Source organism: Pinus tabuliformis, chromosome 4_2 (assembly GCF_031772625.1).
Source record: "Pinus tabuliformis cultivar Carrire ecotype Pingquan chromosome 4_2, CPIR1, whole genome shotgun sequence".
In the NCBI taxonomy this organism is placed as follows: Eukaryota; Viridiplantae; Streptophyta; class Pinopsida; order Pinales; family Pinaceae; genus Pinus; species Pinus tabuliformis.
This window is the reverse complement of record NC_142304.1, coordinates 1,088,409,487-1,088,429,966: the sequence shown is the minus strand read 5'-3', so window position 1 is coordinate 1,088,429,966 and position 20,480 is coordinate 1,088,409,487. Positions and strand designations below refer to the sequence as shown.

The following is a 20,480-nucleotide window of genomic DNA, read 5'->3' as shown; positions in this document are numbered from 1 at the left end:
CACCTCTGCATGCGTGGCTCGGTCGGAGAGGGCAAGTCAAGTATGATGTACTGAGGCTGCATCAGTGGGATTTTCTCCAAGGCAAAGGCAGTCAGAATAGAACCAAATCCAAAGTTCTTCAGCTTCCCGTCCTTTATCTTGGTCAATTGACTTTTCATCTGAACAAGTACTGCATCACACCAGTTGAATACTTTCGGTTGGAGACACTCCAGGGCGTGCTGCATATAGGACCTGTTGGCAACGTGTAAAGCTCCGCTGCCGGCCATCCTACCAATAGTAAATAGAATGGACCTGAGAGCCCGATCAATAATCTCACGGATAACAATCTTGCCGTCTCTGCTCGGCTGAGAACCTTCCCTGCAATACTGGCGGACATAATCTCTGGTGGAATCAGTCCCCCGGGCCGTACCTGATAAGGAAACGAAGGCACCACGTCTTGACAACCCAGTCAAGAAGTACATGTCCTCTAAGGTCAAGGGGATGGTCTTCCCCCTAATCTGGAATACTTGGTTAACAGGATCCCAAGCATCAAGCATATACTCCAGTAAAGAAATTTGTGCTCTCATACTAGAGATCCGTAAGAACTTCAGCAGGCCACAGTTCCGCAGTGCGTTCACCGTGACCGGGTCATGGAGGGCAATCATGTCCTCCTCTTCATGTTCTCGTTCTCGCCATGTAAGGGATATTTTGCTCAGGTCACCCTGCAAAACAAACAAGAGAGAGAATGAGTTCCTGTTTTGGTGAAAAACTGGCGAAAAATCATCAAAAATAACCTTAAAACTCAGTCCTTTTGAGCCCATCGCAGGCAGGAAGTCTCCCACTTGCGCTGAGGGTCAGGCTGCCTTAAGGTAGCCTGACCTTCAGCGCAGGTTTCGAAAGGGAAACCTGCGCTGCTCCTAGGGCGCCCTGGCAAAACCCTCGGGGCTCAGAAAGACTGGAAAACGGGCAAAAAACAGGAAAAGGAAACCATGGAAAGAAAGAGCTAGGGTTTAGCTCCTACCTGGTCCAGACGGCGCCGAAAATTGTCCACAGAATCTCCTGGAATCAGCTAATGAAAATCAAGGGGGAAGAGGCACCTCCAGAGCTCCAACAAACCAAATGCAAATGAAATGGTAAATGAGAGGTAAAAACACCTTTTAATGGCTTTTTACATAGTACAAAGTGAAATATTAGGGTTATAGTCTCATTTTCATGCAAATATTATCCATTTCTAACATAGTTTGTTGCAGCAATTGAAAATAGAGTACTACATTTGAAAAGAGAAAAGCTAGTAATGGTAAAAAATCAAAAAATTTGACCACAAATCGAGCAGTTTTAGAATAAAGTTCATGCTCGTTAAAAAATAAACACAGATTCGAGCAATTTTACCGCGGAATTTATGCTCGTTAAAAAATAGAAAAGCGAGAGCAAGGGTTCCACCAGAGTTCAAGCTCATTAAAAAATGAACCTATCCCGATAAATAACCATTGTGATCGTAAATTTATTAGCCATAAAAGCCTTGGTCGTGTTTGCACCTACCACCTCCATTTCATTTGGCCGATCATTCAACCCCATATGATTGTTTACCCATTTTGAGGAACAGCTGCGAAGAGTGATTTCACTTAGCCATCCTTGTGACACTGCCATGATTGGAAAATTCCAACCTATACCTGGAATCTGCTGCTATCCCTGTTTATCACTCGTTCCTCAAAAGACGAGTCTTCTTTGAGCTCTTTTCATCTGACTCGTAAAATATGAAAAGTTTGCCGAGTTTTGGCCTTCCAGCTCGTTAAAAGGACCGGAAGAGCTATCCCTCCTCTAGATTTTAATCTTTTTCAACCTGAGGGATTATTGCACAAAAAGGTCGAGTGCTTGTTTTATTCGGCTCGTTAAAGTTATCGAAAATTCATCCCTTTTGTATTGTTTTATACTTTTTCGGACTGAAGGGATTAGATGACGAAAAAGGAATTTTGGAGTTAAATTTCTGTACCTTTTCAGACTCTCTAAAAATGAAAAGGACCGAGTTGTCTTTGTCACTAGACTCGTTAAAATGATTAAATAGTGACAAACTTGTCTTTAGACGAGAACGAGTTTCCTTATCGCTAGGCTCGTTAAAACATAGCGATGGGCTTGCTCGAAGGGCAGGTTATAGAACAAGCATATGTTATCCTCCTCAAGCTTGACAAAAATAAAGAGGTACTGGTCAGAAATGACTGGGGAAAAATTGGGAGAACCTCAAAGCTTTGATGGTAGCAAGTCGCTCTTGAACATGACACTTTGTCCTCCATACCACATCGGGTTGGGTTGTTTCATTCACCGGTTTCAACACCATGGTCCTCGCCAAACCATCCGTATTTGGGGTAATGCTACCGATCCATCACATCAATGTCGTTATATGTTCAAGAGATGTGTTCAGAAAGAGTCAACCGTGTCCCATCCACTGCCATACATTATTCTTCATCCACCCATGATCGCCACCCTGAATCATATCTCACAGTTTGTTTTCACCTCCACTAAAGTCATTAGCTCCGTTCCGTGTCACTGATGTGGGATTCATTAAGGCCCTCCTTTGACGGATCGCTTCTTGTCGACTTCAGCTCATTATCCAAGAAGTTGATCTAGGAACACCCCCCCCAATACTTTGAAGCTTGCATGCCTCAATGGCAAGTTTCTCACTTCCAACGACAGGTATACATCAATGACCTTCGACCAGAAGATTTTGCATGGTGTTCGACGCCAAGTCCTTTATTCACACCACGTGAATTGTACTGCAGTACCTTGAGGGTCATTGTCATTATTGGTGACTCCTCTCGTGCTTGTTAACGGTTTACATTATTGACCAGTAATCAAGCGATGTCTTTCCATGTTCGACTTCAACGCAATTCTCACATGGATCGACTTGTACTTAGAGTGAAGATCGAACGAGATTGAAGACCCCGGATCTAGTTTCATCCATCCGGGTTGCGATATATATTCAGGATATAAAGACATTTGATATGTACATCATTGCAGCAGATGATCATCCTACTCAAAGGATGATAATTTCAGCAGAGAATTATCAGTCTATCATCAGACGGTCGTCTGTTATATGTACCAAAATGAATTTATAAAGCTGAGCATGGGAATGCCCGCCTCAGCTAGATCATGAAAGCAGAATGAAAAATAATGTATTGTATTGTATTTTATTGCAGGGCACCTCTCAGCCGATTGAATGAACTTCGGATCCTCCTAATAAAGCATTTCACCCGATAAACGACCTCATACTTTAGGGGGCAACTGTTATAGACATTTTTGTGCCTAACAGCATGGAGCATGAAATGTCAATAATCTGAGGGATCCAAAGTCCCTAAACATGTTGTTCTTACCCTTAGAGGAACAAGGTCTGCAAACCACAGCACTGAAAATCAGTTCTCCACCTGAAAACACTCAAAAACAGGCTATTTCTGGATCATGTGAGCTGCTCCACTGAGCATCTGCGCTGAATGTCAACTGCTCCTCCTTGTACCTGCGCTGAAGGTCAAAACTGATGAAGGCTACCTGCGCTGGGCGAGATTGGCCAAGTGGCACAGTCATTCTGCAAGGTGTCAACTGCCCAGGAAGCTTCCAAACTGACACTTGGGTCAAGGAATTCGCCTAGTGATGAGTAAGAGGGTCTTGATCTCCAAGTGGAAGAAAGATTCTCCAAGTGGACTCAAGAACTGAAGATTAACTAAAGTGGGAGAGGACACAAGTCAGCTTCAGGCCAGTCTCAAGATGACTCATCCTTTCTCCAAAAACCTATATATAGATCTCTCTCATGAGGTCTAAGGAGGCTCGAATTTTGTGCAAGTAAGGAAGTGTTGTTGGTTTGTGTATAGAGCGATTGGGTGTTTTTCTTGAAGGAGGTGAAGAGGAGATTTCTTTCAGCTGGGAGGTGTTGCTGGATTGGGTCCATTGTGGTTGTAACTCTCTCAGAACTTTACTTCTATTATCAATAAAGTATTTGAGGTTCTTCTATATGCATGTGTCTTTATGATGAATAGATGCTTGTATATTTGATTTATGCTAATCCTATAATCGATTATGGATGTATGCTTCTTGTAGTTTTCTTTTCTTGTGCTTTTACAGGATCTGTGTGTAGCTGGGCCGGTGAAAGGATAAGGAGCTAGGAGCAAGCGGCAAGGAGTGAAGACTGGATCGACTATTAGCGCAAGATAACGGTTAGTAGATCATCCTTTTCTTCCCTCTCTCATCTCGTAAAGAAGAAACTTTGAATAGCTTTGCATTCAGTTGTTGCTGGAGTACTATCACCTTCAGAGTGGGATAGAGGCATTCTGCATTAGATACTTTTCCCCCCAACAGAGTTTTAAATTGCAGCGTTGGAAAATTTGTGAAGCTGGTCATTCAAAATTGTGTATGGAGCGACATCAGTCAGGGAATTGAGGTAAGAAACCATAAGAATGAGATAAGTACAAACACAGGGGAAATGCTGAGTTGCAGTGTTAGCATGAACCTGTTTGAGAATTGAGCGCACGACTAAATGAGAAGCATTGGGGGTTGTAAATTATGAAAGCCTGGAAATTAAACAATGAAACTGATGGTTGGTTAAAGTCTTTATGAGACTTTTCATAAGGGCTTCTTAATGCTATTTGAGACCTTTGAAAAGGAGATTTTTGGGTTGTGGTTTTTGAACCATATGTTTGACAAGCTTTCGCATATGTTGAACCGTTGTGATAGTTGTGAAATTGCCAAATTGAAATCTTATTTTTTTCAGAGATTTGGAGAAACGTTTTTATATGCATGAGAAGAGTAAAGATTCTGGGTTTTGCAGGGGTTTCTCTGCATTAAGTGGTATTAGAGCTGGAATAGCTCTGTGTGGAGATTTAAGTTTTTAGTTAAATTAATTGCATGTGTTGAGATCAGATTTTGGAACTGATGAAGATTGCAGCGCAGATATGCAAGTGCAGTTGAGGAAGTGAAGCAAGATCAACAGGATCTTGAAGGTGAGTTGTCAGATGATATTTGACTCTGGTTTGAAAGTTGTTTGCAGAGTTCAGGTTGCAAGCAGATTGAAGAAAGTCTCAGCGGGAAGAAGCAGATCACAGCTGTAGAGCAGTGATAGAGGAGTCCAACAAAGGATTCTAAGTGAATGTGGCAGAACCTGAAGATTCAACAGAGGTTGAATGAAAAGGACAAGTGTGTTCTTGAAAGTTGCAGATGAGAGAAGCCTGAAGGAGCAGTGGAGAAATGCTCAAAAGGTTCCAGTAGAGGACCAGGTGATTACCAAAAGACTAGATCCGGAGGGAAGGATTGGTGAGGTAAGTGGCAGCAGGAGAGCTTGCTGTTGTAGAGGCTTGGTGCAACTCATGGGTGAGAAACTCATGGCGAAGAAGATGACTACTGAAAGTCATAAAGGAGGGAGCAGAGGTTCAGAAAGAGGCCACAGTAGAAAGAGGGAGAAAGAAGATGCCAAGGTAAGTGGCATAAGACAACAGTTGACTGATGAAGAGTATGAGAAAGAGAAAGCTGAGATAGCAGTGCATCTTGAGTTATTGATGGAGTTGTTACAGGAGAATATGAAAGACCAGAGAAATGGTTGGACCATGAGAAAGAGGATGAAGTGGCAGAAGCTACACTCAAAGAGAGGAACGCTGATAAACATACAGTTGGTAGAAGATCTAAGGAAGCTTGAGCAAATGTTGAGTTGTGGAGAACTCAGAGAGGCTGAGTTAAAAATGGATGTTTCCATTTGTGGCCCAGAACAGGGTGAAAGTATGGGTGAAGAGACCAAAGAGGAGGATCTCATGAACTATTGGGATAGTTCAAAAGCATCTGAAGATGTGTTGGCGAGAGAAGCAGATGAGGCTATGCAATCTTGCAAATTTTCTCATAGTTTATGTATGTTTGCAGGATGTGCAAAATATGGTGAGCAGTCTGATGGAACTGTCACAAAGGAAAATGAAACGTTTGAGGTAAAGCCTGGTAGGGAATTCCTTTCAGAAAAGGAAGGTAATGATTTATCACAACAGGAAGAAATCACAAATGAATTCTTGTTTGGAATAAGACATAAATTCGAAGCTATTATGGAACAGGAGAAATGTGGAAATGCCGAAGAAAAATTCCAAGGAGGTACACAAATGTATTTGTTTAATGAAATTACTGACGAAAGTTTTCGATGTAATGATGTTGAAACCATGATAACTCAGAAATATTGCCAGAGTGAAGGTAGTGATGAAGTGTTAAAAAGATTTCAGAGGGAAATTGAGTTTTTGGAACAGTGGCTAAAGGAACCTGATGGAGGAGGAAAACCTGTAGAATCTGATCTAGGAGAAATTACAGTTACTATGCATGATAGAGATGAAATATTTTTAACATTTATGGAGTTGAATGAATGTCATAAATTTTCAAATAATGATGTAACTGTAGGTTCAGAAAACGAAATTAACAGATATGATGTTGAAATCAGAGGAATCGAGCAGAAGTTATTTGGCAGTGAGATGGAAGATCAGAATCCGCAAGGAAGTTGTGTCTGTAGGGACATTAAAGAAACTGTGAATCAGCAAGATGAAGACGAAAGCAACCAACAATTCGAAGCAAGATCTATTGAAGTCCAGAAAGTAAATGATGGGAGATTGATGCCTGAAGCATCAAAAGAGACCGAAAGGTCCTATTTCTTTAAAACTAACAATTTATTGGTGAATGCAGGTATTGTTGTCGGTGCTGAGAAACATTTGACTCAGTTGAGCAGTCAAATGAAGGAAGAAGAAAAGGTCGAAGAGCCACCACAGTCTACTAAAAGTGAAGATGATGGAGGGGCCAAGACTGAAAAAAAAGGGTCAAGAGGCCACACAAAGGTGGGATTGAAGATTGGCAAAGGAGACAACTTTGTTGAGGAATCCGGCGTGGTAGTTTTGGAAGAAAACCCCTATTGCGCTGATAGCAAGCGTGGCACCAGTAAAGATAAGAAGAAGAGATTGAGAAGCGAATCCTATAGGCTGCATGGGCCCATAACCCACAGGCCTGAAGATAGTTTTATTGGGGAAACCGGATTTTGGGTTTGCCCCAGAATTCGTTTTCAAGAAGAAAATTCTATGGAGTTGGTTACTGAAAATGATGGGCTCCACATGTCAGGTAGTTCTATGTTTGAAACAAGTATGCCATTAAGCATTCCAATTGATGCCAGTGGTAATCATGGTGCTTCTGTAGTCTGCAAGAAGAAAAATAACAGAAATGTAAAAAGCAAACATAAGACTGATAAGCAGGGTATAAATGTCAGTTTTGTAGGGTCAATAGAACATGATATCAGTATGTCTACATAGACAAATAACATTGGTGGGGATTCAAAACATGGAGTAGAAAATGTAATTGGTAATTCCATCAAAGAAGTAAATAATGATGTTGATATGCAGAATGAAAAATCTAAATTTACTTCTGTAGGATTTGGTGGGAATGATGTTAATGTAGTCCATGATACTTCAGGAGGCCAAGGAAGCATTATTAGAATGGATGATGCAGAGGAAAAACTTGAAAACTATTTGGAGTTAAATCAACACACTGAAGTGTTGATAAAAGAAAAAAGTCCAGAACAACAAGTTGAAACTCTGTTGAAAAGAGACACACAGTATAGATGTGCGAGACAAAGGAAGAAGCAGCTGGACAACAACAACCAGCTAGAGCAGGAAGGGAGAATTAATGAAGACGACCAGCAAGAAGATCAACTGGAAATAGAGACTGAGAACATAAAGAAATTGAAGTTGCAATAGACCAGAAGGAAAAGGTTGGCAACATCAGGAGAGGTGAACAATCAAATATTAAAATATTTTCAGCAAGTTAAAAGAATTTTTCCAAATGGTCCTGATACCACCCAAAAGCTTGAAGAGACCGAAACAACAATAAAAAACATTAGATTTATTGAGGCCATCTTAGTGAATGATCTGGTGAATCATTCAGTTGTTGAACCCATTGATTTTCATTCAATAAAGGTGGAGCGACAGCATGGAGTAGAAGGAGAAAATGTAACATTGGAATTTATAAAGATGGATGACTTCAAGAATCAGGAAAGTATACGCAGAAGGTGTGCATTTCAAATAGTATTGCAAGTAAAGGATTTGCTGGAGGCGATTTCTCCGAATGGAAAGCAATTCACTATTTGTGATGACATCCATGGTCAGTATTATGACCTTTTTAACATCTTTGAGGTTAGTAGGCTTCCTTCAGAGGACAAACCTTATCTTTTTAATGATGATTTTGTTGACCGAGGCTTATTTTTAGTTGAAGTCGTACTTGTGCCATTTGTATTCAAGTATATGTGTCCAAGAGGAAATCATGGAAGCAGGAGTAAGAACCAGATTTATAGTTTTGAGGGCGAAGTCAAGTCCAAGTACAACGGAAGTATGGTTGAGCTTTTCGCTGAAGCGATTTGCTGCATGCCTTTGGCTCATATCCTCCATGACAAGATTTTTGTTGTCCATCAAAGTCCTTTTAGCGTTGATGGTATAAGACTGGAAGATATCAAAGAAATTGTTCGATTCCGCGAGCCCCCTGAAGAGGGTTTGATGTGTGGAATACTTTGTAGCGATCCACAACTCCATAAAGGGCATGGACTCAGCAAACAAGAGGTTGGTTTGTATTTTGGAGAAGATATGACCAAAAGATTTCTGCAAGAAAACAATCTTGCATAGGTGGTCAGGACTCATGAAGTTAAAGAGGAAGATGAAATTGAACACAACGGCAAAATTATTACGGTGTTTTTAGCTCCAAACTATTGTGACCAGGGAAGGAAGATGAAGCAAGAAGCAGCTGACATGTAGCCTAAACGGAGGAGCAGAGCATATAGATAACTCCAGGACAAAGTCTGGGATCCAGGAGGAATTTTTATCTTTCTTCTTTCCTTTTTGAAAGCACATGATCAGGAGATCATGAATGTTTTCAACCGTGTGAGTCTGATGTAGGAGCATCTAGACCGGGCCAGCAATGTGACGGGGTGGTCACATGTTGTGGCTAAATGCAAGACTTGAGGAAGGCTTAGTTGTTAAATTTGTGTTAATTTCAATAAGGGTAGGTAGTTAAAAGTGGTCTAGTTTAGTTAAATAATGATAAAGATGAGTTATAACTGAATAACTAATTCTTCATGTGTGGGAAGTAGTTAGGTATGATTGATGTATAACTTATTTTTGGAAAAAAAGGAAGAGGTAGAATAGGATAGAGATAGGATAGGTGAGGCTTTGACAGCCAAAAAGTTTGTAAGCGTCTAGGCATTTGTAAAGGGCCATCGATTTGAAAATCTGGCCATGAACCAAGAGAGTTTTATAATTGATTACATTTGACTATATTGATGAAGAATTTTGGTTTTAGAATTCCTGTGTGAATTTTATATTGTGTGTTTGAAAAATTAGTCTTGAGCTTGATTGAATCGATGCCATTAAAAAAATCAATAAGAGATTTCTTCATTTCAAACCTTCCCATCTTATCATTGATATAGTTTTTATATCACATATACTGAATCTTGTTGCAGTCCATTGGCATTGTTGGATGGGATGGGTTGGCTAGCCTACCAATTGGATACTCTGTAAGAGCGAAACTAATGGTTAAAGCCTATGTCCGTAATTCAGGGGATGCTAACTTGGTTTTGCTGAACTAGCGGTTTGCAAGCTTCGATTTGAGCCAATTTGACTTGAAAATTTGAGTTGGGTTCCCAAATTTTTATGATTATTTCAAACCCATATGAAGGATATGTTCTAATCCTGTGAAAGGCGAATTGGGTATTGGGTTTTTCCACATAATTCAGGGCTTCAGCCCTTATTAGGCTGAAAGAAGCCTAGTAGTGTTGTGTTGTTATAGCGCTTGTTGCAGCCTATGACCTTGGGCCTGTACTTGTATAATTTTTAGAGTTCCTGTGTAGTTTTCTTTCAATTTTCAACATGCAAAATGGAGGAGGATATTACGAAACAAAGAAGAATGATGACATATGTGAGGATGTCTGTGGACAGAGTTAAAGGTTAATGTGTTAAGGACGCAGAGGGAGCGGTGTTGCATCAAACGCAGAGCAGGAGTGTTAAATTGCAGTGTTGGAAAATTTGTGAACCTGGTCATTCACAACTGTGTATGGAGCGACATCAGTCAAGGAATTGAGGTAAGAAACATAAGAATGAGATAAGTACAAACACAGGGGAAATGCTGAGTTGCAGCGTTAGCATGAACCTATTTGAGAATTGAGCGCACGACTAAATGAGAAGCATTGGGGGTTTTAAATTATGAAAGCCTGGAAATTAAACAATGAAACTGATGGTTGGTTAAAGTCTTTATGAGACTTTTCATAAGGGGTTTTTAATGCTATTTGAAACCTTTGAAAAGGAGATTGTTGGGTTGTGGTTTTTGAACCATATGTTTGACAAGCTTCCGCATATGTTGAACCGTTGTGATAGTTGTGAAATTGCCAGATTGAAATCTTAATTTTTTTTTTAGAGATTTGGAGAAATGTTTTTATATGCATGAGAAGAGTAAATATTCTGGGTTTTGTAGTGGTTTCTCTGCATTACTTTTCATCATGCTGGGGGCATGTAAACCAATTCAAGCATAATTTTTCATTTTAAGCTTGTGTAAAAATGAAACTGAATCCAAGCATAGTTTTTCGTTACAAGCTTGTGTAAACATGAAATTGAATCCAAGCATAGTTCCCTATGCTTCAAGCTTATGTAAAAATGAACCCATTTCCATTTTAACCTTTGTGATTGCCATTTTATCAGCCTCTTTCGTCATATGAGCTTTGGTTGTTTCATTCCATCACCACCATCTCTTTGGCCGATCATACACTTTCACTTGGTTGTTTTACCCTTTTTTGAGGAACAGTTGCAATGAGTGGTCTTATTAGCCAGCCTCTTCACATAAATGAACATGTTTTGAGAAAGTTCCAACATCACCGGAACCAGTTGCTACCCTAGACACCAATCGTTCCTCAAAATGGAGTCCTCTTTAAGCTCTTTTCAAACTCTCTAAACATGAAGAGATCATCGAGTGCTTGTCCATTCTAGCTCGTTAAAGGATTGGAAACAACATCCCTCTTGTATCATTTTATCCTTTTTCGGAACTGAGGGATTACTTTACGAAAAAGAACTTATGGACTTTTCTTTTCGTCACTTTTCAAACTCTCTAAACATGAAAAGGATCGAGTTATTCTTGTCGTTAAACTCATTAAAATAATAACGACAAACTTTTCCATCTAGACGAGACCTAGTTTCACTATCACTAGACTTGTTAAAACATCAAATAGTGACGGGTTTGCCCGAAGGGCGAATTATAGAACAAGCATATGTTATCCTCCTCAAGCTTGACAAGAATAAAGAGGTACTGGTCAGCAATGACTGGGGAAAAAGGGGAAAAATCTTGAAGAATTTATGGTAGCAAGTCGCTCTTGAACATGACACTTTCACTTCATCTCCATGATTGAGTTGGGTTGGGTTATCCCGTTCACTAGTCATCATACCATTGGTACTTCATACCATCCATCTTTTGGGGTTAACGCTACCAAATCATCTTAGTGTCACCGACATGTTCAAGAGAATTCATCTAGTTGAGAAACCATCCAGTTAAGAAGTCATCTAGTTAATGTCTTATACACTGCAATATCTCCAACTTTCACTTTTCATGATCGCCATTCCTGGACCTTGTGTCGTTAGTTCATTTTGACCTCTAGAAATCATTTTCTTCGTTTCGTGTCGTAGATGTGGGATACATCAAGGCCCTCCTACGACGAGTCACTTCTTGTTGACATCAGCTCATTATCCAAGAAGTTGACTTAGAAACACCCTTCCAGTGCTTTGAAGTTTGTTTACATCAATGGCAAGTTTCTCTCTTCTGGCGACAGGTTGACATCAATGGCCTTCTACTAAAATATTTTGTGTGGTGTTTGACATCGGATCATGTATTCACACCATGTGAAATGTACTATAGTACCTTGAGAATCATTATCATTATCAATGATCCCTCTCGCGTCCGTTAACAATTCACATTATTGGTTGGTAATCAGGCGATGTCTTTCCATGTTCGACCTCAGAACATATCTTCACATGGTTTGACTTGTACATCCAGCGAAGATTGAACGAGTTTGAAGACTCCAGATCTAGTTTCATCCATCCGAGCTGCGACATATTCATGGATACAAAAACATCAAATGTACAAAGGCTCTACACAGATGGTCATCCTAATCATGGATTATGACTCTATATCTGTAGAATCACAAGTCTGTATCTGCAGACGACTATCTGATCTATGTACATGAAATGAAAATTTATAAAGCTAAGCATGGGAATGCCTCCCTCAGCTAATTCATGAAAAATTATATTATCATGATGTATTGTATTGTAATTTATGCAGGTCACCTTCCAGTTTGAAACTTCTGATCCTCATGATAAAGCATTTCACCCGACATGAACATTTACGACCTCATGCTTTAGGGGGCAACTGTTATAGACATATTTGGGCACATCAACCCCAAACTCGTATGTCGATGATATTAGGGTTCATCAACTCCTACAAGAGTTGTTTTATACCTTAAAGAAGATTAGTCATTTGAATGCCTCATTCCCCAAAAATTCCATTTCAGAAATCATCCGGAAAGTGCCTAAACTGAACCATATATGAAAGCCTTGTGTTAGGGTGAGATGAATCTCACCTGCTACACTGTTTAAGTGAGATACATCGCAGTTTGGCCCTTTAGTAAGTGCAATGGGCGAGGTTGGACAAAATTCTGGGACAATTTGTTAGTTGGTTGCTCATGGAATCTTCTAGAAACTTCTCTTGTGCCACTTGCCTCTCTGAATTCGCCCAAGGATGAAAAATGGAACTAGGAAGCCATCTCCAATTCCCCTCTCTTGTGGAACTAATTTCAACAAATGGAATGGAATTCATCATCCCCATTGATGACTTACCCTCTTGCAATCATCTATAAAAGGATCTCCCATCTAAGAGATCAGAAGGCTGAATTATTCTAAGTTGTAAGGAAGTGCTGCTAGTTTCAGTATTGAGGTGAGAGCATTGTGATATTGTTGGTGTGTTCTTGTTGATTCATGAGGTGAAGAAGGCTTGAAGCTAGGAGGATGGTGCTGGATCAGACTTCTTATGGGTTGTAATTCTCCTTGATATCAATAAAGTTCTTCAAGTTTTTCCCCAATTGATTGTGTTCACTATAAATACATTCATTTGTTTATCATATTTCTGATTCTATGATGTTTGTGCTGTGATGGATCATTATGCTTTGACAGATCTTTGTTTCTGTAGCTGTGTAGGTACTCTCCAAGCGTGTTAAGTAAGGGGAGGAGTTATGAGTTTGGCCAAAGTAGAGGGAGATCAAGCGAGGATTCAAGCGAAATTTACAGGTTGGTATTTCATAATCTCTTTCTTATCTGTCACTCAAAGGAAAGATATTGAATTGCTTTAACCTGTTATTTCTAGGTTAGCTACCAAACCTAGAGGGTTATTCGTTCGAAAAGACATTAATTTTCCTAGAAACACCTAGTATTCTAGTCCCGCCTTTTTTCTGTAAGAGATTTGATCATATTAAAATCCCTCCCAAAATCTAGGGCATAACATGATGTCTCTCTCTCAACTCCTCCACTGAGATGAGAAGCCTGAGTTTGTCTTCAAGTTTTTGAGGACCATAGACATTTGTGATCATATATATTTCCTTATCGCCCAAAGGTTCGATCACCATTGAAAGGTAGTTCTTGGATGCTTCAGCATCTAGGATTCCAAGTTTTTCGGGATTCCAGAGTGTGAGCATCCCTCCTGCCGTGTTGTCTTCTTTAACTTCTAGATACTCATACTTAATGAGCCATTTGCTATGTATCTCTCTGATTTTATCTATTGAACATTTTGTTTCCTGGATAAACATGATATCTAGTTTTTCTTCTTTTATTCTATTGATAATATTTCTTTGTTTCCTTTTACTTCCTAGACCCCTAATGTTCTAGGTCGTGAGCTTCATTATGAAATATTTGTAAATGAGTAACTAGTAAGATCTTTAATCTTACCTGAGTTAATCATGAATTTCCCACACTCTGTCAGCAACTCATTCTGTCTTTTCCTTCCTCTTTTCCTACCTAGGTTCTTAGAAGAGTGTCCTGATGTTGACTCCATCGTTTTAACCCCTCTATTTTCCTGGATGTCATGGTTTCTTTTAACTCTAGAACCCTTTGCTTGAGATCTACAAAGGAAGAGCTATTGTACTCTATCAAACTCCTCTTGTGGTAGAGAATCAACCTCTTTGGTGGTTCCTTGCTCCAAGAAATTTTCTCGATCAAGATTCTCCTTGTTAAGAATCTCCTGTAGTTTGTGGTCCTTTGTTCCAACTTCACTTGGGGTCATCTCATGGTTCTTGCCAAGTTCTATGATGCTTGGCAGATCTTCCTTTAGTTTGTTATTCTCAAGTACATCCTCCATGCTAGCATCTTTTTCCTTCTCTGTAGGATTATCCTCCGATTCTTGGTTCATCACATGTTCCCACCTTCTTCTAAAATCTTGAACCTGTTATGACTTGGGTGTTTATCCGCTTTAGTTTTCCTTTGGTAATTTTTTCCTCCTTTCCCTTTGCCTCCCATCTTGGTAAAGCTTTCAAGGTCTTTGCCTGTGTTGGTTTTCATATTGTCCTTTAGTTTGTTTAAAGAGCAATCTCTGATGAGGTGCCCATGCTCATGACATTTACGGCATCTGAATGTGACATGTTCATAGTCCACCGCCTACACCCATTCTTCATCATATACTTCTAGAATGATTTCATCCAGAAGCGCTCCTGATAGGTCCATTTCTACACATATGCGAGCAAAGGATGTGTATTTTCCTCGCAAAGTTGCCTATGATATTTTTAAAAAATGACCTAATTTATTGCCTATGGCTTTCAAGGATTCAGGCAGCCAGTAATCTAAAGGTAGGGAGTAGATTCGTATCCATATCAGTACTAATGTGAATGTTTCTCGTTACGAGACGAAATTCATCACCCATGGTTGCATGTAGAGGCCAGTCACAACATAAACGTATGGTCCTCCTTCGAACACTCTGTCTTTGTCCTCTAGGTTTGTGAACACCATTGTGAAGAAACCCTTGGACCCAAGGTGGAGGGTTATTTCCCCCTTAGGTTTCTATTGGTTTCTTATCCAAACCTGCAAAGCCTTCTCCATTGGCCATATCCCCATAAATTTACATATGACTACGTATGTTGCCATGTGATCTCTGTGCTCCTGTAGCGCTGGATTATTTAGAACAACCCGGGGTTTAATGGCTGACCTGGGTTTGCAGAGTCGTGTTACATTCTGTACTCATCTCTCTGACTGCTGCCACCTGTTCTCTTATCTCTTCTAACTTCCTCATGATTCTCTTCCTGCTCATGAGAAGTGATGTTTTCTGGCTTTTCTATGCTGATCCTCTCTGTTTCTGCCTCCATTGGTTTTTTGAAGCGATTTGAACCCACTTCCTTGCTTCTGTTTGCCACTACATGACTCCACTCCCTCCTCCTTGCCCTTCCATGGCTACTAACAATAGTCCCCTATTGGCTCAAACCCTCGTTCTATGCTTTCCCCTTGTTGAAACGATCTAGTCTCCTAAAAAATTCATTTTTCTAAAATTTAATTCTTTTCATTTACAAGATAATTATAAATAAATAAATAAATATTAAATATTTTTAAATAATATATATTAAAGTCATCGTAAAAATAAAATTGATTTAAAAAGAAAAATAGGTTAATATAATAATAAAGGATAAAAAATGATTTATAAGAAAAAAAAGAGGAATCCACACAAAAGCAATATTAACAAGTAACGTGTAAATCTATAAATTAAATAATTTAATAAACTAATTTTAAAAAATTAATCCAACGTCGAGTATTCCAAACCACACAACCCTTCGCCGTGATCAAATAACAGAACGGATGCGCATATATATTCCATTTTTGTAGAGGGACGTTTGTTAGAAAAATTTAGGAAATTTAATTTTTTGTGGAGGGGCAGAAAGCTATGATTGTCGCGAAGTTATTTTCGTGCAGCTAGCTTCATGCACCTTAGAGCTGATTTGGTGGAGTTATCCAATTTTGATTTCAGTTATTTCAAAGACTTAATGAATAATATTCACTCACCACAAAAATAATTAAAGTAGTTTTGGAGCAACACACTAAAGCTTAGTATTGAGTTTTTAAACATGAAAATACATTTACATGACACTGCTATTCATTCACTAAGTAGAACAAAGGTTTTACAGTGATTTACACTTATGCAAAATAACATGTTTTCACGCGCCCACCAAAATTTGCTCCATGATTTTCTCCCCAGCCACTTGCACTCTCTTTTTCTCTAACTCTCTTACTCTCTAACCTATTACAAAATTACTTTTACATTCATATTTAACTCAACATACGATTTTACATTTAATTCATGATAGAGCAAAGTAATTAATATGATGTTGTTCTTGAGTGTAATTAGAGTTTTGTGGAGTGTGGACAATAGTTGCTGAATGAATGCTTGCCCATATCTATTTACCAAAATACATTAGATGCTTTAAATTCTTTGGTGCATTTTAGAATGATTCACGTTTGGCTTCAATCCTTCCATCTTCAAATAGAGACCCAACCTACAAAAATACGTCTGACAAGTATGGCTGTTGTCAGGCTATTTATTGCGGTGGTTGGGATTTGTTGACACCTAATCATCAGGATTGGGTGAATATAATGTAAATAAATAATAAGTAATATGAATAGTCATCGGGAGATGAAGTGAACAGTTTCTCCTTCATGTATATAATAAAGACCAACCTAAAGGAATATGATATACGAATCAATTTGTTTTGAGGAGTCACTGCCTGGCCTAACATGGTATCAGAGCCGACGTCATTTTTGGCTTTCCTCTACTTTGTAACTCCCTATTTTGCCTATGTTCTACCTTGCATACAAAACTTTTCTCCTCTGCTCTCCATTTAAAAGTATTGCTCCATATAAAAGCGCTACTCCATACAATACTCTACCCATTCAAAAGCGTTGTCCATATAATACGCTGGCCATTTAAAAGCGCAGCTCCATATAATACACTGCCCATATAAACGTTGTGGTGTCAGTTGCTTGACATTTTCTCTCAAGCCTACCTGTATGCTTGTCTGCTACGCTGCTCGATACCTGCACCATTGACTGCTACGCTGCTTGATACCTGCCTTCAACAACAACCTCCTGTAAATCCCCATGAACACTGTTGCTACTCTCCAAAACAAACCTAAACCCTCTCAGAACCTCTGGTAACAGCGCAGCGGAAATGTGGTGATATCCTCTGGCCTTCGTGGCATCGACAACAGGATACTTTGATTGATTGAGTCGTTCTGTCTCGTTGGAGAGATCCTTTGTAAATACGCTGTGTTTGGCTCCCAATATGCTGCTACATTTGGCATCCATATCATATCACCCCTCCTACGCGTTTTAGAAATCAGAGCGTCGCAGTAGGAAGGACTGTTCCTTAGTGAAGGACTGGTATTTTCCTACTATTGTCCACATTTTGAGTTGGCTCCTGTAAAATCTGGAAATTGTGTGTTATTTCTTTGAAAATCGATTGCTGTTCTAAGTAATGCATTGAAGCAGTGTTAAATAGTCTTGAAGAATGCATTGAACTCCTGGTGCATTGGGTTGGTTGAATGATGGACCGTGTATGCCTCTTGTGAAGTTGTTGCAGCAACTTTAAGAAATTGCATCAGAATAAAATGATAAAGAACGGATGTAAATTATGAAGCGTTGGCATATATATTAAGGAGGGATCGCACCACTATAGTTGTAGGTACATGAAATACAAAGTTTCGAATTTTCCTTAAGAAACGTAAAGAGGGGAAATAATCCCAGCTTGTTGAGAATCATAAAGAAAAGTGTGGAGACTTAGAAATTTTGAAATTGTTCAAATATTGTTGTTGTTTGGTATGTTCTTTTTAATAGTGGAAATCCATTAATAGCACATACGTTGAAGAAAAAAAGGCAGATTTTCACTGCATACGCTGCAAAAGAAATGGATCACATGATGCCTCTACATGTAAGTTACCATGGGACAAAATTAAGCAGAAAAGAAACCAACAAAAAGGTAAAACTGATGATACAAACAAAGGTAAAGCACCTGAATCCGCTCACTATGTTGTGGCACAATGTAATATTGGAGTAATGAAGATTTATTTAATGCTTCACTTGTTTCTTGGAAAAATGATTGGTTCCTTGATTCAGGAGCAACCTGCCACATGACTCATAGAATATATTTTTTTGAAGAATTTACTGAAAATGTTGATGGAGCAGTATACTTTGCAGACCAATCAAAAATCAAGCCACCAGGGCTTGATACAATTAGGCTTAAACTACCTAGTCTTCCAGACTTTCTTCTGCATCATGTTCTATATCTCCCACAGCTCAAGAGAAACTTGTTGTCCTTGGTCCACATCCGCTAGCAACGTCACTCCATTCATATGTTTGATGTCAAGCTTGAGGTAAGAAAAGCATCTGACCACTCACTTGTCATGAGGGAATAGAAGAAGAAAGGCTTCTTAAGATGCAAGGAACCTCTGCTCGTGCACAACATTTCTCATACAATTATCATTGTGAAGAAGGTACACTTCCATCAATCTTATTATGGCATGCTAGATTTGGACATTTCAACTATGATAGCCTCCGCTTGTTGAAGAAAAATGATGTTGCTAGTTTTCCTACAATTCCTAGAAACTTAAGCAATGTGATGTTTGCATTCTAGGAAAGCATAGCAAATAGTCTTTTCATGATTCACATTCAAGAGCACATAGAAAACTTGAACTCATTCATTCAGATTTATGTGGTCCAATGCCCGTTCCTTCTACAAATGGAATCAAATATATAATGACATTTATTGATGACTACACTAGAATGTGTTGGGTTTCTTTATTGAAGAACAAATCTGATGCTTTTCAAACATTCAAGAACTTTCATAAATGGATTGAAAATGATGCACAATCTCATATTGGGTCTATTCGCACTGATAATGGAAAAGAATTGGGAGACTCAACTTTGATTCAGTCCCAACTCAATCAGCGGAGCAGTCTGGACCATCTAAGAAAGGTCCCCCAAAGCGGCTGACAAAGACACTTAAAAGTGTTCATCCTGATGAGGTTGGAAAGACAGGAACTAGAAATTCAAACCAACAAAATGGAGGTGATGTAGATGACTCTAATTCACTTGTTGATATGGATGTTTCTTATGATTGTGAATTGAACTTGTCTACAGATTTTGAACCAACTTCCTTCAAAGAAGTTGCTTCTCACGATGAATGGAAAGAAGCAATGCAAAATGAGTATGATGTCCTCATAAAGAATGGCACTTGGAAGTTGGTTGATCCTCCATTAGGAACCAAACTAATTGGATGCAGGTGGGTCTACAAGAACAAGTATAAAGCCGATGGCTCACTTGACAAGCACAAAGCTAAGCTTGTGGAAAAAGGTTTTGCATAGAAGGAAGGGGTCGATCCCCCACAGAAAAATGGGCTACCATCCAGACACTCTTTTCCCTAGCACCTTAGAACGGTTGGAAAGTCCATCAAATGGATGTAAAAACTGCCTTCTTGAATGGAGATCTAAAAGAGAATGTTTTTATGTCCCAGCCTGAAGGATTTGCTGTGAAAGGACATGAACATAAAGTATGCAAACTTGTGAAGTCCTTGTATGGCCTCAAACAAGCACCACGAACCTAGTATGAAAAACTAACTAAGCATCTTCTGAAACTCAATTTCAAACATTATGATCTTGATGATGCAACTTTATTTGTCAAGAAAGTTGGCAAAACAGTTGTATATCTTGTGGTATATGTAGATGATATTTTGATGACAGAGAACAATGAAAGCTACATTTCATCCATAAAGAAGGAATTGGGGAAAAATTTTGAAATGACCGATTTGGGCTATGTTCATTACTATCTTGGTATTGAAGTAACCCAACATCCGAAGTCCATATTTCTTTCTCAAAAGAAATACATTGGAGATTTGTTGAACAGGTTTGGTATGACAGAATGCAATCCTCTTACTACTCCAATGGGACAAAACTTAAAGCTCACATCTATTGAAGGAAAAGAATTTGAGAATGCAACAAAGTATAGACAGCTTGTAGGAAGTCTCAACTACCTAACTACTACCAGACCAGACATTTCATTTGCTATTGGAATCCTCTCCAGGTTTATGCAAAAGCCATGTGAGGGACATTGGTCTGCTGCAAAAAGAGTTCTAAAGTACTTGAAGGGAACTCAAGACTTTGGAATCAAGTATACACAGGTGGACGACTTCAGCTTGATTGGATACTCTGATTCAGACTTTGATGGAGACAAAGAAACTGGGGTATCTACTTCAGGATATGTTGAGTCTTGGATCAGGAGCTGTCTCCTAGAGATCACACAAACAATCAATTCCAGCAGATTCCATAACAGAAGCAGAATACGTGGCAGCAGCTGAAGCAACAAAAGAAATTGTGTGGCTCAGGAAAATTCTTAAATATTTGTAGGTAAAACAAG

At 39.1% G+C, this 20,480-nt stretch overlaps 1 pseudogene; it reads left to right on the top strand.

Moving 5' to 3' along the window:
* Positions 1–7,994: 7,994 nt before the first annotated feature.
* LOC149173425 (serine/threonine-protein phosphatase 5 pseudogene) lies at positions 7,995–9,598 on the top strand (annotated as a pseudogene).
* Positions 9,599–20,480: the final 10,882 nt, after the last annotated feature.